Raw genomic sequence first — 12,650 nt, 5'->3', positions numbered from 1 at the left:
ATCATAAATTTGTCAGTTTCCATGAGCAATTTTGACACATATTGGTTTATATATCAAGTTCCTAGACTCTTTGATACATTGCATAGTTCAATTATAATTTAAGGAATTTTAAATGTGTATAACATAAATATTTTAAAATATAATAAACTATATATATAATATTTTTAATGTGTTTATGTTAATGCTAACCAGTTGATGAACTTATTTCATTTACATGTATGCCAAGTTAACTAGTCAATGGCAGACACCATTTATGAACTAGACCCAATTGCATATTTGTTAGAAGATATGTTAGATAAATTCTTTATCATCAGTACTTTTCTATTATATATAACTTTATACAGCTAATTTTCAGTTTAAAGCATTTAATCTTAAGTGCGGGGAGTGTAACTGGGCAAGATATCAGTATGAATAAGAAAATTACAGGATGTATAAATATACATGTGCCTATATTTATACATGCATTTTAAATGAGCCCATCATAGCAACAAAGGAGAACATGTTTCTAAATTACTTTCCAAGCCTGTCAAGGAAAAACATAATACTGAATTACAGTAAAACCTTGGTTTCAGAGCATAATTCATTCCAGAACAAGCTAGTAATCCAAACCACTTATATATCAAAGAGAATTTCAAAAACCATTGTGATCATGTAACATTCAGCATCACGTACTATTCGTATTGCAAGACTTCTCTCGTTTGTTAAGTTAAAATTTATTAGAAATGTTTGCTCATCTTGCGGAACACTCGCAGAACAAATTACTCGCAATCCAAGGTTTTACTATATTTAACATCATTAGAAAATACTATTTTAAAAAGAAAATAATAGAGAATACATTTTAATATCTTACAAGCAAATATGAATATATTTTTTACCCTTTCACCAGATGTGAGAAATTTCTAAAACAACAAAGAAAATAGTGTTTTTAAACTTCATGCCCCTGAAAAATATTGTTCCTTAGATCTCTACCTATATTCAGTGATCATAACTGACAAAACTCTCTAAGTAACTTAGGATTTTCTTTCTTAAGTGGTACAGTTATTTGCCTTGTTTTCCCGTGACTATGTAGACTCTTCTGTTATTCTAAATACTTCTTAAAAACTAGATACTGAATAACCAATATTAATGTTCTATTAGTGACAATATTTCATACAATCATTAAATTTCTCATACATATTTATTTATAAACTTTCATACATAGGGCACCAAATATTTTGATTCAATTTTGTGACTAGTTGCTTGTATATACCAGTTATTTACATTAGAACATTATTTGTGCTTACCACAAAATCCCCTGTGACTAAACTAGGCTTTGCAATATAAATTCTCAGAAAATACAGATGTTTCCTCAGCAGCTTTGGGATATTTAAGCTTTTTGTCGATGGATATTCAAGGATTTATTTTTTAAAAGTATAAAATGAGTGCCTACTATGTGCTCTCTGAGTGCTAGACATTGGGTTCCTAGGTACTGGAAAGAACAAACAAGGTTTCTTTGTTCAGGGATGATTTCTAGGCCTCCCAGCTAGTCCAGCTTCCTCATTAAAATTTAATATTGTATAAAAACAAAACACATGAATAAAAAGTAAAGTCAGGGGGCGCCTGGGTGGCGCAGTCGGTTAAGCGTCCGACTTCAGCCAAGTCACGATCTCGCGGTCTGTGAGTTCGAGCCCTGCGTCGGGCTCTGGGCTGATGGCTTGGAGCCTGGAGCCTGTTTCCGATTCTGTGTCTCCCTCTCTCTCTGCCCCTCCCCCGTTCATGCTCTGTCTCTCTCTGTCCCAAAAATAAATAAAAAACGTTGAAAAAAAAAAAAAAGTAAAGTCAGATCTATAAATACAGAGAACAAATTGATTCTTGCCAGAGGGAAGGGGTAGAAGGGATGGGTAAAATGGGTGAATGGGAGAGGCGCCTGGGTGGGTCAGTCAGTTAAGCCTTGGCCTTTGACTCAGGTCATGACCTGGCTGCTCATGGGTTTGAGCTCCTCATGGGGCTCTGTGCTGACAGCTCAGAGCCTGGAGCCTGTTTTAGGTTCTGTGTGTCTGGTCTCATTTTGCCCCTCCTCTGCTCATGCTCTGTATCTCTCTCTCTCTCATAACAGTAAAAAAATTAAAATAAAAAAATGGGTGAATGGGAGAGAGAGATAGAGACTTATGAAATGAGTAAGTCATGGGAATCAATGGCACAGCATTGGGAACATGGCGAATGGTGTTACGTAGCACTGTGTGGTGACAGATGGTGGCTAACCCTTCAGTGGGCACAGCATAGCATAAAGAGAAGTTGACTCACTATGTTGTATACCCAAAACTAATGTAACATTGTGTGCCAACTATACTCCAATAAAAAATTGATGAAAAAGAATTTAATATCGTATCTGATATTTCTTCCCAATTTTAGGTTGGTTTCTTGAATTACTGAGTTAAAAATGTTTGCTTATGCATCATATTTTCATTTTAAGGTATGATGCGTGATGCACAAGTGATACATGTTCCAGAGTGTTCACACAGACACATGTCAGTGAGTTGTATTTGTGACCACACAGCCCTAGACTTATAATTAAAATATCAATTCTTATAAGAAATTCAAAGTAACACCTCCTACTGTTCTCATTTTAATGATTATTTCAAAACCTTTCCATTCCTTTGCCATATATCTCATGGTATTAGGTCAAAAGTGTGCACATCCAGACCGTATCTCTTGGCTTTCCTTTGCTGGATTGTCATGTTTCTCTACGGCATACTTGTAGATGGTACAAGTATAGTTTTCTTAGCACACTCCTGTTATCAGCCCTTGAGGCAAAAATGACAACTTACAAAAAGTCATATACTAGTCAATCAATGAATGCTGTGGCCTCATACATAGGGGTAATTTGTGGGTATTTTCTGCACAGAAATCATCTAGCTCTTTGGGACACATTCTTCCTATTAGTAATTCCTAGATCATGCTATCTTCTACTGTAATCTTTCATACAGGCAAAATCTTTTTGGATTCATTCCTTAATTTGTTCAAATAAATTTAGTACCTTGTCATAAATTTTATTGGGCATAGGAAAATATTTATCACTCTGCAGAGGGAGTGCCCTTACTTAATACTTCTGCTCATTGAAAAGAAATAAAGACACCATGGGAAATATGTTAAACACAAATATATTTGTACTCCATAAACATTTTTCAATCAAATTTAACAGCAACAGCAACAGTAGTCATAAAATTGCATTGTAAAGAAATCCAAGACTTTTAAAATGTAATATACACTTTAAGATAAAAACAAGCACATTCATATGCAAATTAAAAAAGTTTTACCTCATGAACATGGAAGAAGCACTTCTAAAACAAAGGAAAAATTAATTCCCTATGGTTATTTGACAACATCTGCACCCAGATTTCCATATTACTGAAGAATTTGTACAGTCTTATTAGTATAGTTTCTTTATTTTTGAAGTATGAATCACTAGTATAAATTGTTTGTTATTGTTATCAACATATGGTTTAGAACTAGGTACGTGCTCTCAAAAGTTTTACTTTGGCTGATGGATTTTGGTTTGTAATTTTCTACGTGTACATCAATCTTCCCAACCAACTGAAAGATGATTCAGCTGTTATTCATATACCTGGTTTTACTGCTCCCTTTCACCTCTCAGGTTTTGCTTGCATTAGGTGTGTGTGTGTGTGTGTGTGTGTGTGTGTGTGTGCACTTGCACTTGTGTGTATATGTGTCACTTCTTTACAGTTGCAGTTGTTCTTCAATATTCAGTTGTTCTTCAATTAAGCTTCAATATATTTTATAAATTCACCACAGATTATGCACAAGATAAGAATAAAAAATAGTGGAAAACTCATCATTTGCTATTTTAAGAATTAGAATTTAATTAATTTTAAGAGATAGGATAATATCTTGAAATTTGCACAGGATGACAATAATAATTGTAAAATAGTTAACAATATCAAATAGCATTTAAGTTCCTATTGTATCCTAAGTATTCTGCCAAGCACTTTAGGTAATTATTTAATTCCCAAAATGATTCTATGAGGTAGGTGTCATAATTTTCTCCTTTTACAAAGGACGATGTTTAGCACACTCATTGGCTAGGATTAAAAATTTTCCTACAGCTATTTTTTTTTTTTTTTTTTTTGCAGCACAGTCTCATTTGTTTATGCCATGTTGAAGGTTGCTATGTCCATTTAAGCATTAAGTATATTTAAGTATACTCCACCAAATATTCCTTATGACTCTACCTAAATACCTTCAGCAATGAAACATCACTCCCACAGGAAGCCCAAGCCAGCTTTCCATAATTTGAAGACATAGACTCTTAAAATAATCTACATGGGATTCTGATTCCATGTAAGTTTATCTTCCTGTAGCCCTCTGCATTTTTGTACTAACCTCTTCTCCTTGCTGGGTAGCCATTTTCAGTTAACACAACTTTATTATTTTATTTTTTTAAATTTCTTTTGAAAAGTTTGTCACAACACAGGGACCTGGCTGGCTCAGTCAGTTAAGCATCCAAATCTTGATTTCTGCTCAGATCATGATCTCTCTGTTCCTGGGATCCAGCCCCGTGTGTTGGACTTTAGCAGAGCCTGCTTGGGATTCTGTCTCTGTCTCTCTTTTCTCCTCCCCCCACTCCTATGTGCTCTCGTTCTCTCAAAATATATAAACTTTTTTTTTAAAGAAAAGTTTGTTATAACAAAACTCATGCCTATTAACATGTCTCTCTGCTGCACTGTTATCAAGACTATAATAACTTATGTCATTAACATGAATCTCTCCCTATCTACAATTATTCAATGGTTGTACTGTGGCTATAATTTTAGGAGTCTATTTACTTGCCTTTGTAAAAGCAACACACAAGATGCAAGACCATAATAGAAGCTTCATTTTGAGTGATCTTATGAAGATTAATTTTATAGTGGTTGTTTCAGAAAATATACAATATATATCTTAGTTATTTCTCTTTTCCTAGAGAGAGACAAAAGAATGCATGCTTTATTAGTCTGAGTAGAAGCTCCCTTAGCAGAAAATTTGGTCCTGCTATTAACTACTGTCCCCATGACCTAACAGGAATGATGCTACAACTCAAATTACCTGCTTTTGCAAATGTCCTTCAATAATTAATTGGCTTCTATCCAAACTTCTTTAAGTGGGAGTGAATTGATTTAGTTACATAGGGATACATTTTTGCAATTAATTTGTCATGGAGGGCTTAGCATAAACCATAACCAAGGTATGTGCCTTGGTTAGGCTCAGTCTTCTTCAAAGATAGTAAACTCAATCTCTGGTTGGTTGAATATTGGTTTATGTCTTCTCCCTTCTTCAAAATCATAAATTATCTCCCCTCTTAACAAAAAGTCAACATACAGACTTTTATATAATTTTATATATTAATATTTAATAATATATTTAATATATTATTTATTACTTATATATACCATACATATATATAATTACACATTATTATATTATATATTTCTTATTTATATATTATGTATTATTATTAATATATATTATTAAATAATGTATTATTTAATAATATATACAATTTATTTAATAATATATATTACAATATATTACAATATACAATATGTTACAATATATTATAATATATATTATTATAGACATTTATTAATATTATTTAGTACCTCAAATTTGAAAAAATATGAATGCTCAATACGGAGTAATTTATTAGGAGTAATAATATCAGGTTCATGATATATTGCCAAATGAATATTCAGATGTTAAATATAGCTAACATATTTAATGGACTATTTCTAGTTATGGGTGATTTTAAAAATAATTTAAGTAATTCATTTTATCTTCTATAATCTATAATGTTTTTGTGAAGTGAAAATGTATTACTTGTATGCTAACTATACAAAGCATATTCTAATAATACAAAATGTTTTCAAGTTTTAGTTGAGACTGTGAATGCTTAATTACCTAATTTGTAACAAGACCTAGGCTGCAAAATTATATTCATGGGCAAAGCCCTGGAAATTATATACTCCATCCATTTCTCAAAACATATGTTTTATTTTAGGTCACTTGTTTACATGTTCAACATGGTTTTGACCACATATTGGACGATCTTTGCTGTAATGTTCTTTGGTATTATACATCTGTTTTTTTGTTTTGCTTTGTGGTTTTTTTTTTTTTTTTGAGAGACTACGAAAGACATCAATAGGTTTTATATTGTTTTTAGGTAGTAAAAATATAGGAGACAAAGATCCGTGCCTCATTCTCTCTCCCAATAAGTAGCACTGAAGAAATTCCTGACAGGCCCGAACACTTAGCTTTTCTTCAGCTATGGATACACTTTCATGTCCTAGCTACATTGATATTACTTATCTCTTGTTTTTTGCATTTATTTTTGTTTTTTGCTTACCAGCAATTTCATAGTCAAATATCTTGGCCATATTTAGAACTCTACAGGGCATGTGGCACCTCATTTGGAGATGCTTACTTCATCTCTGGCTTTATCTTATTTCCCCCAGTCTTGTTTTGTCCTCATCAAAATACTTATATCTTTTTTAAAAAATCCTGTTTTACTTATTTTGCAAGCTGTCTTAAGTCCTTTCAAAATGGGTTATATTATAAACAGAGGAACAAATTAACCAAACAAATCTCCTAAAATTGTTTACAGTGCCAAAATTCCCTTCTGCTATATTTTAACATTTTTGTAAAAAGAACATAAAAATGTTAGTTGGTGAAACAAAAATATCATGAATGTATACCTAAAGAAGACAACATTGTAGCCTTCAATATAGACCAATTATTTTTAAAGTGGCCTGTGCTTCATGGTAGACCCTAAAGATTAACAATATAAAGTTAACTGATGTATTCATTGATCTCTCTAAAACCATTCCTTTTAGCTTTTTCTGGGTTTCTGAAACAGGAGTATTTAATTGGCTGGTTCCAGATTTTCATATACATATTATATGACAAATGTCTAATTTGCCATAATACTGTCATATTGTCTAATAATTATCTAAAAATTGTCATATTACATGGCACTAGAATAACTTAGAAGAACCCATCCCTTATCCCAGTATTATTTTGGGAACCTATCAATTTGATTATATACAAAGGCTCCAAAACATAGATAAATATAGATAAAAAAACTATGAAAGAAAATGCATATTCACCTTTTTAAATGTGGTTTAGAAAGAAATTCTATATTAGTAGTTCAAATAATGCTATCTTAAATTATTATATTACAGATAACCCAATAAGCATAGTTTTACTTCATTTATATTTTGTCTTAATGTGGCTATTAAGTTAACAAAGCTCTTATGCATTAGAAATTCTATTAAAGATGAATAAGCATTTCTTCTTCATAAAGAATTTGAAGAATAAAGTTTTCCTATAAGAATAATAACAAAGGATAGCTCAATTATAATTTTAGAGTTCTAAAAAAATCAAAAATGGAAAAATTCCAGATTTATCAATGTTTAAAAATCCCTCCCTTGTCCCACTGTCTAAATTTATTTATCTACTCATATATCACTTGTGATTTAGTCTTTTGAATCCTCCAGAAGAAAAAAAAAACATTTATGTCTCATTCAATTAATAATTTTCCATTCTCCTTTTCCTCAATTTTTTTTTCCTTCGAATAGCTTTTAAGTGAGAGGGGATTATTTGACCCCACTCTTCAGTTCTTCAGAACATGAGAATTCCTGAGTAGAACAAACCCATCCTTTTAGGGTTTATGTGAACTCCTGAGTCCAGTCTGAACCTAAAGAATAAAAAAAAATCCTGTACTTAGTCTTCTCTTATGTAGTCTTGAAGTGATATTCAGATATATGGTGGATTAGATTTACATACCACGCTGTGTTAATAACTTCTTCAAACCTGGAGAGAACGTAAATATGACATGCATTTATAGTCACCCTATTAACTGAGACCTAAGGGAGAATCTTTCAATAATGGAAGCATCTTTATATGAGGGTGGAGGGAAGAATACCTTGTTTCCAGGATGGAAACTAATGGCTGTAGATTTGGTCTTGCTCTGGACACTGTGCCTCAGTCCCTTTCCTCCGGGGGTACTTATAAGAAGTTTTTAATTTAATGTTACTTCTTTTGTTTTGAAATAAATCAGCTTCATATCTGAAAAAATAAAAAACTATGAGTTTTACTTATTTGGCTGGAAATTATTCCCCTTATTTCACAGCATCATAAAATCAGGGAAATTCCCATAATGTGGCAGTAAAAGACAAATTGAGAACTGTATTAAACTTAAATACTAAATGCATTTTGAAATATTGATTACTGGATTGTTGACATTAATTAGAAAGGGTGATGAAGGAATTTTATAGTTTATTTTATGTTAAATACGGAATAAAATGGTTTAACATAAATATTTGTTTAAAATACCAGTGTGGTGGGGGTGCCTGGGTGGCTCAGTTGGTTAAGCATCTAACTTCAGCTCAGGTCATGATCTTGCAGTTCGTAGGTTAGAGCCCTGCATCAGGTTCTGTGCTGACAGCTCAGGGCCTGGTGCCTGCTTCAGATTCTGTGTCTCCCTCTGTCTCTGCCCCTCCTCTGCTTGCTCTCTCTCTCTCAAAAATAAATAAACATTAAAAAATAAAATAAAATAAATAAAATAAAACAAAATAAAAACAGTGTGGTGTATTTTTCTATATTAGTGTTACAAACATGAATTACCAACTATGAATAAATATTAAAAACTTAAAGAGCTCTTCTGTCTTGTATATTTATTATTGACAACCATGTATTTCTAGCAATATGCAATATAAATAAGAAATGATAAAAGACAGTACTGGCTGGCAGTGCCCAAGTCATAAAGTAATGTGAAGTGATTTAGCTTGAATCATAGACAGGACTGTAGTATTTGTTAGAGTGAGAGAACCCTCCTTTCCAAATATGTAACTTTCTGTGGAGTCAATTAGCATAAACCCCCTCACTAATGGCCTCACAGAAGGAAAAGTGCTCACATACAACCATAAAAATTTTAACCGTATTATCTATTAAACTACAACATATTTCTGACATTCAGCCAAAAAAAATGATGTGTGTGTGTGTGTGTGTGTGTGTGTGTATGTATATACATGACAAACAGGAAGGCAAGAAAGAGCAGTCTACAGATTAAAAAAAGCAATCGTCAGAACATGGGTGAGTTATTACAGTGACTTGTTGGAACCAACAAACAGAGAATGTAAATAATTTTGAATAATATATTGAAGAATCTAATGGTAAGGTAGACAAGACTCAGGATCACATAGGTAATTTCAGCACAGAGAGGGAAACTATAAGAAAGAATGAAATGGAAATGCTAGAAATAAAGGTTGACTAACAAAGAAAAAGAATGTATTTGGTTAGCTCATCAGTAGGCTCAACGCAGCCCAGGAAAGATGCAGAGAACTTGAAGATAAGTTTCCTTCTTTCTTTCCTCCCTCCTTCCCTTCCTCCCTCCCTCCCTTTCTTACTTCCATCCTTCCTTTTTTCTTTCTTTCCTTTCTTTTTTTTCCTTCCTTTTTTTCCTTCACCTGATCATTCACTTAGACACATAGTACTGTTCTAGACCCTAGAGAATATGAGAAATGCAACCCAGTGGATAAAAAATAATCTGGGAACAAAATTAAAATAAGGCCTTTGGAATTTAAAGCTCCAAAGATGCCACTTTTTTATGTATGAAGAAGTTAAAAAGTAATTTAACTTTTTAACGTAATTAATCCTCTATCTCAAACTGTTATACTAAAAACATGGGTGCTATTAATTCTACTTCATGATTCAACAGGATGGGAAACCTATGGATTATATTTGACAGTTGGATAGAATGGACATGAAAAATAAGCTTACCAGTAACTTTCTTTTGTTATATACAATATCGTACTTCACAAACAGTAGGTGATTTTAGAATAGTGATGGACCAGAACATACCCTGTGCTTTTGTAGTAATGGAAATAGGATGCCTTTTTCTCCATTACTGACAGCTACTCTCTTGGAATGGTCAAGGTTTTTAATTTACTAGAGAAATAACAATATACTACTGGGGTATCTGGGTGGCTCAGTTGGTTAAGCATTCTGAGTTCGAGCCCCATATTGGGCCCTCTGCTGACAGCTCAGAGCCTGGAGCCTGCTTTGGATTCTGGGTCTCCCTCTCTCTCTGCCCCTCCCCTGCTCATACTCTGTCTCTCTCTCTCTCTCTCTTTCTCAAAAATGAATAAACATTTAAAAAAAAAATATATATATATATATACTAAGTTTTATTGCTATAAGTATGCAAAAAATGGCCATATTTTTGTAATGTTTTCCTATTTCAGTATTTTCAAAATCTCTTCTAATCGCCAGTGAAATAAACTTGGATCTGGAGAGGCTGAATCATTGACAAATCTTTGAAAATTATTTAGAAATCACCAAAAGGAGCTGTAATAGCTGCTATGTTCCAGTTTAATTTACTATAATAAAATATTAGGTCAGGGCATCTGGGTGGCTCAGTTGGTTGAGTGTCTGACTCTTGATTTTGACTCAAGTCATGATCCCAGGATGGGATGGAGCCCTGCACCAGGCTTCATGCTGAGCATTGAGCCTGCTTGGGATCCCTCCCTCACTCTGCCCTCTCCCTCTCCCTCTGCCCCTCTCCCCGAGTCACTCTCTCCCTCATGTGCGTGGCTCTCTCTCTCTCTTTCTCTCTCAAATAAATAAATAAATGAATTTAAAAAATTAGGTCTAAAATATATAGAATACCTGAGACTTTATCTGAATACTGGATAATGTTTTGTCTACTAGGGAGTCAAGTGAAACTCTGCTTACACATTACTCCTCATATCGCTCACATTTTAATTTGGGAAGCCAACAAATATATACATATTTAGGAGTCAGCTGGGTTCCCCTCCCTAAATTTGAGGGACAGCAGTTATAGAGCTGAATCTAGAGAACTGGGAGCTGATTTTAATTGGCTGATTACATGTGGCAATTAAAATGGTTAAAGTGGATAAGATCATATAGGAAAAAAATGTACAGTTAAAAAGAAGTGGTTGAAGTCAGAGTCCTAGAGAACATTACTGTTTTATACAAGGAGAGGAGTGCATGCAAAATGCCTGGAAGAAATAGCTAAAGAAAGATTTAAAAAAATTACCAGGAAATAAATCTTAAGCGATAGTTACAAATAGAATAGTGCCCTGGAGGCAATTTACTCATTTTCTACTACAATTTCCTCATCTGCAAGGAATATTAATCTTTATTAGTAATGTAATGGTAATATTAATGGTTGTAAGTTTAATTGAGGCAAATATATAAAGTACCCTGCATATAGATGCTCAGTCGGTTTCAGATATTATAATCACCCTTATTATTTTTGCCACAATCTATTAAAAAGGAGAGATTACAGAGGAAATTTTTAAAAGCATCAAAAGAGTTATTATCTTTGACATAGAGGAAGGTCACCATATTCGTAGAGACTTGAAGAAGACAGTTAAAGTCATATTGAGAGTTATCAAGTTATTGGTATATTGTACTAGGTAGTGGGTAGTATTTAGGCTGGATGGGCTCAATATAGTCTATGAAATAAAAAGGGAAGTTATTTTCTAATAAGATGAATTGGAAGCGTAAGAAGAGTTGAGGAAGGCAGATAACTCTAATGCCAACAAGACAAAGTTTGATAAGTGGCCTTTGGTGACCAAAAAAGTTTAGAAAACTAACTTACTTTAGGATTCATCTGCTTGGATGGAGTGACAGTAGAAATCAAGTTCATGTTTGGATGTTTTCCAGGTAAGACTAAGTGCAGAGAGGCAGGAGGGTTATAGGTACCATCAAGATAATATTTGAAATAAGGATAAAGTCTGGGCTGTATAAGAAAGGGAGTGAGGCCAATAGGGAATAGAGAGAATGGAATATAATCAGTGTTAAGGCATGGAGTATTCTGTGAAGACAAAGAACAATTCTCTTAGCTTCTTCCTGTTCCACCATTTCAAAGTATATGTCATATGTTACTTCCTTCTGAAAAAAACTTTGTGTTCATATTGAGTAAGAAAGGACATGAGGATAAGAAGGATTGGATAGAATGGAGTATAATGGAAGGATTAAAAGTTTGGAATATTCTATGAAATCAAAGGAAAAGTCTCAAATTTTCAAATCTTTTCACCAAAGACACATGTCTTATAATGTCACTATCCTGTGTACACCCCTCCCGTGTCTTCCCATCACAACCAAATGCATAACACAAATTTCTAAGCTCAATAACCTTCATCTTTATCCCCTACTTTCTGATCTCTAATCTAGTTTTCTTTAACTTTCTCTTCCCTCTGTCTTCTCTGGGTATTTTCATCCAGAGTTTTTCCTTATAATACATGCATGTACCCACTTATTTGCATTTTGTGTTTCTTCATTTGTCAGATACCAATAAAAGGGGGGGGGTGCTTAGAAAGTTTGTGTTCCCAATGTCTGACTCCCTTCTTCAGTAAGACAATGTAAACTGAGAGGAGTGAGGGTTTGTGGTTGAGGCTATGGCAATTTATGAGCATGAATGAGAGAGATGGTAGAATGATAGCTGAATAAAACTTTGAACCCAACTGTGGTTGGAGAATATAATCTGTAGTGTTCCAAGTTATCCATTATGAGAAGTAAAATCTAAGTGTACAGTTATGTCAGTGAGCCAAGCTCATTTAAAGTCAATTGTTACAGGACTCTTTATAATA

The 12,650-nt window shown here is 33.3% G+C and overlaps 1 long non-coding RNA gene across 2 annotated transcripts; it reads right to left on the bottom strand.

Annotated features, from left to right (window-relative positions):
- Positions 1 to 4,833: 4,833 nt before the first annotated feature.
- LOC132693317 (uncharacterized) lies at positions 4,834 to 11,823 on the bottom strand. 2 transcript variants are annotated; one of them, XR_009616721.1, is made up of 3 exons: positions 11,660 to 11,823; positions 7,958 to 8,100; positions 4,834 to 4,956 (listed from the first exon to the last, which is right to left on the bottom strand). It is a non-coding gene; the product is annotated as an uncharacterized LOC132693317 (long non-coding RNA). The 2 variants fall into 2 exon arrangements; XR_009616720.1 differs by lacking the exon at positions 4,834 to 4,956 and adding an exon at positions 7,362 to 7,729.
- Positions 11,824 to 12,650: the final 827 nt, after the last annotated feature.

Source organism: Panthera onca, chromosome B1, assembly GCF_046562875.1.
Source record: "Panthera onca isolate mPanOnc1 chromosome B1, mPanOnc1 haplotype 2, whole genome shotgun sequence".
Classification (NCBI taxonomy): domain Eukaryota; kingdom Metazoa; phylum Chordata; class Mammalia; order Carnivora; family Felidae; genus Panthera; species Panthera onca.
This window is presented reverse-complemented; position numbering and strand designations above follow the sequence as displayed.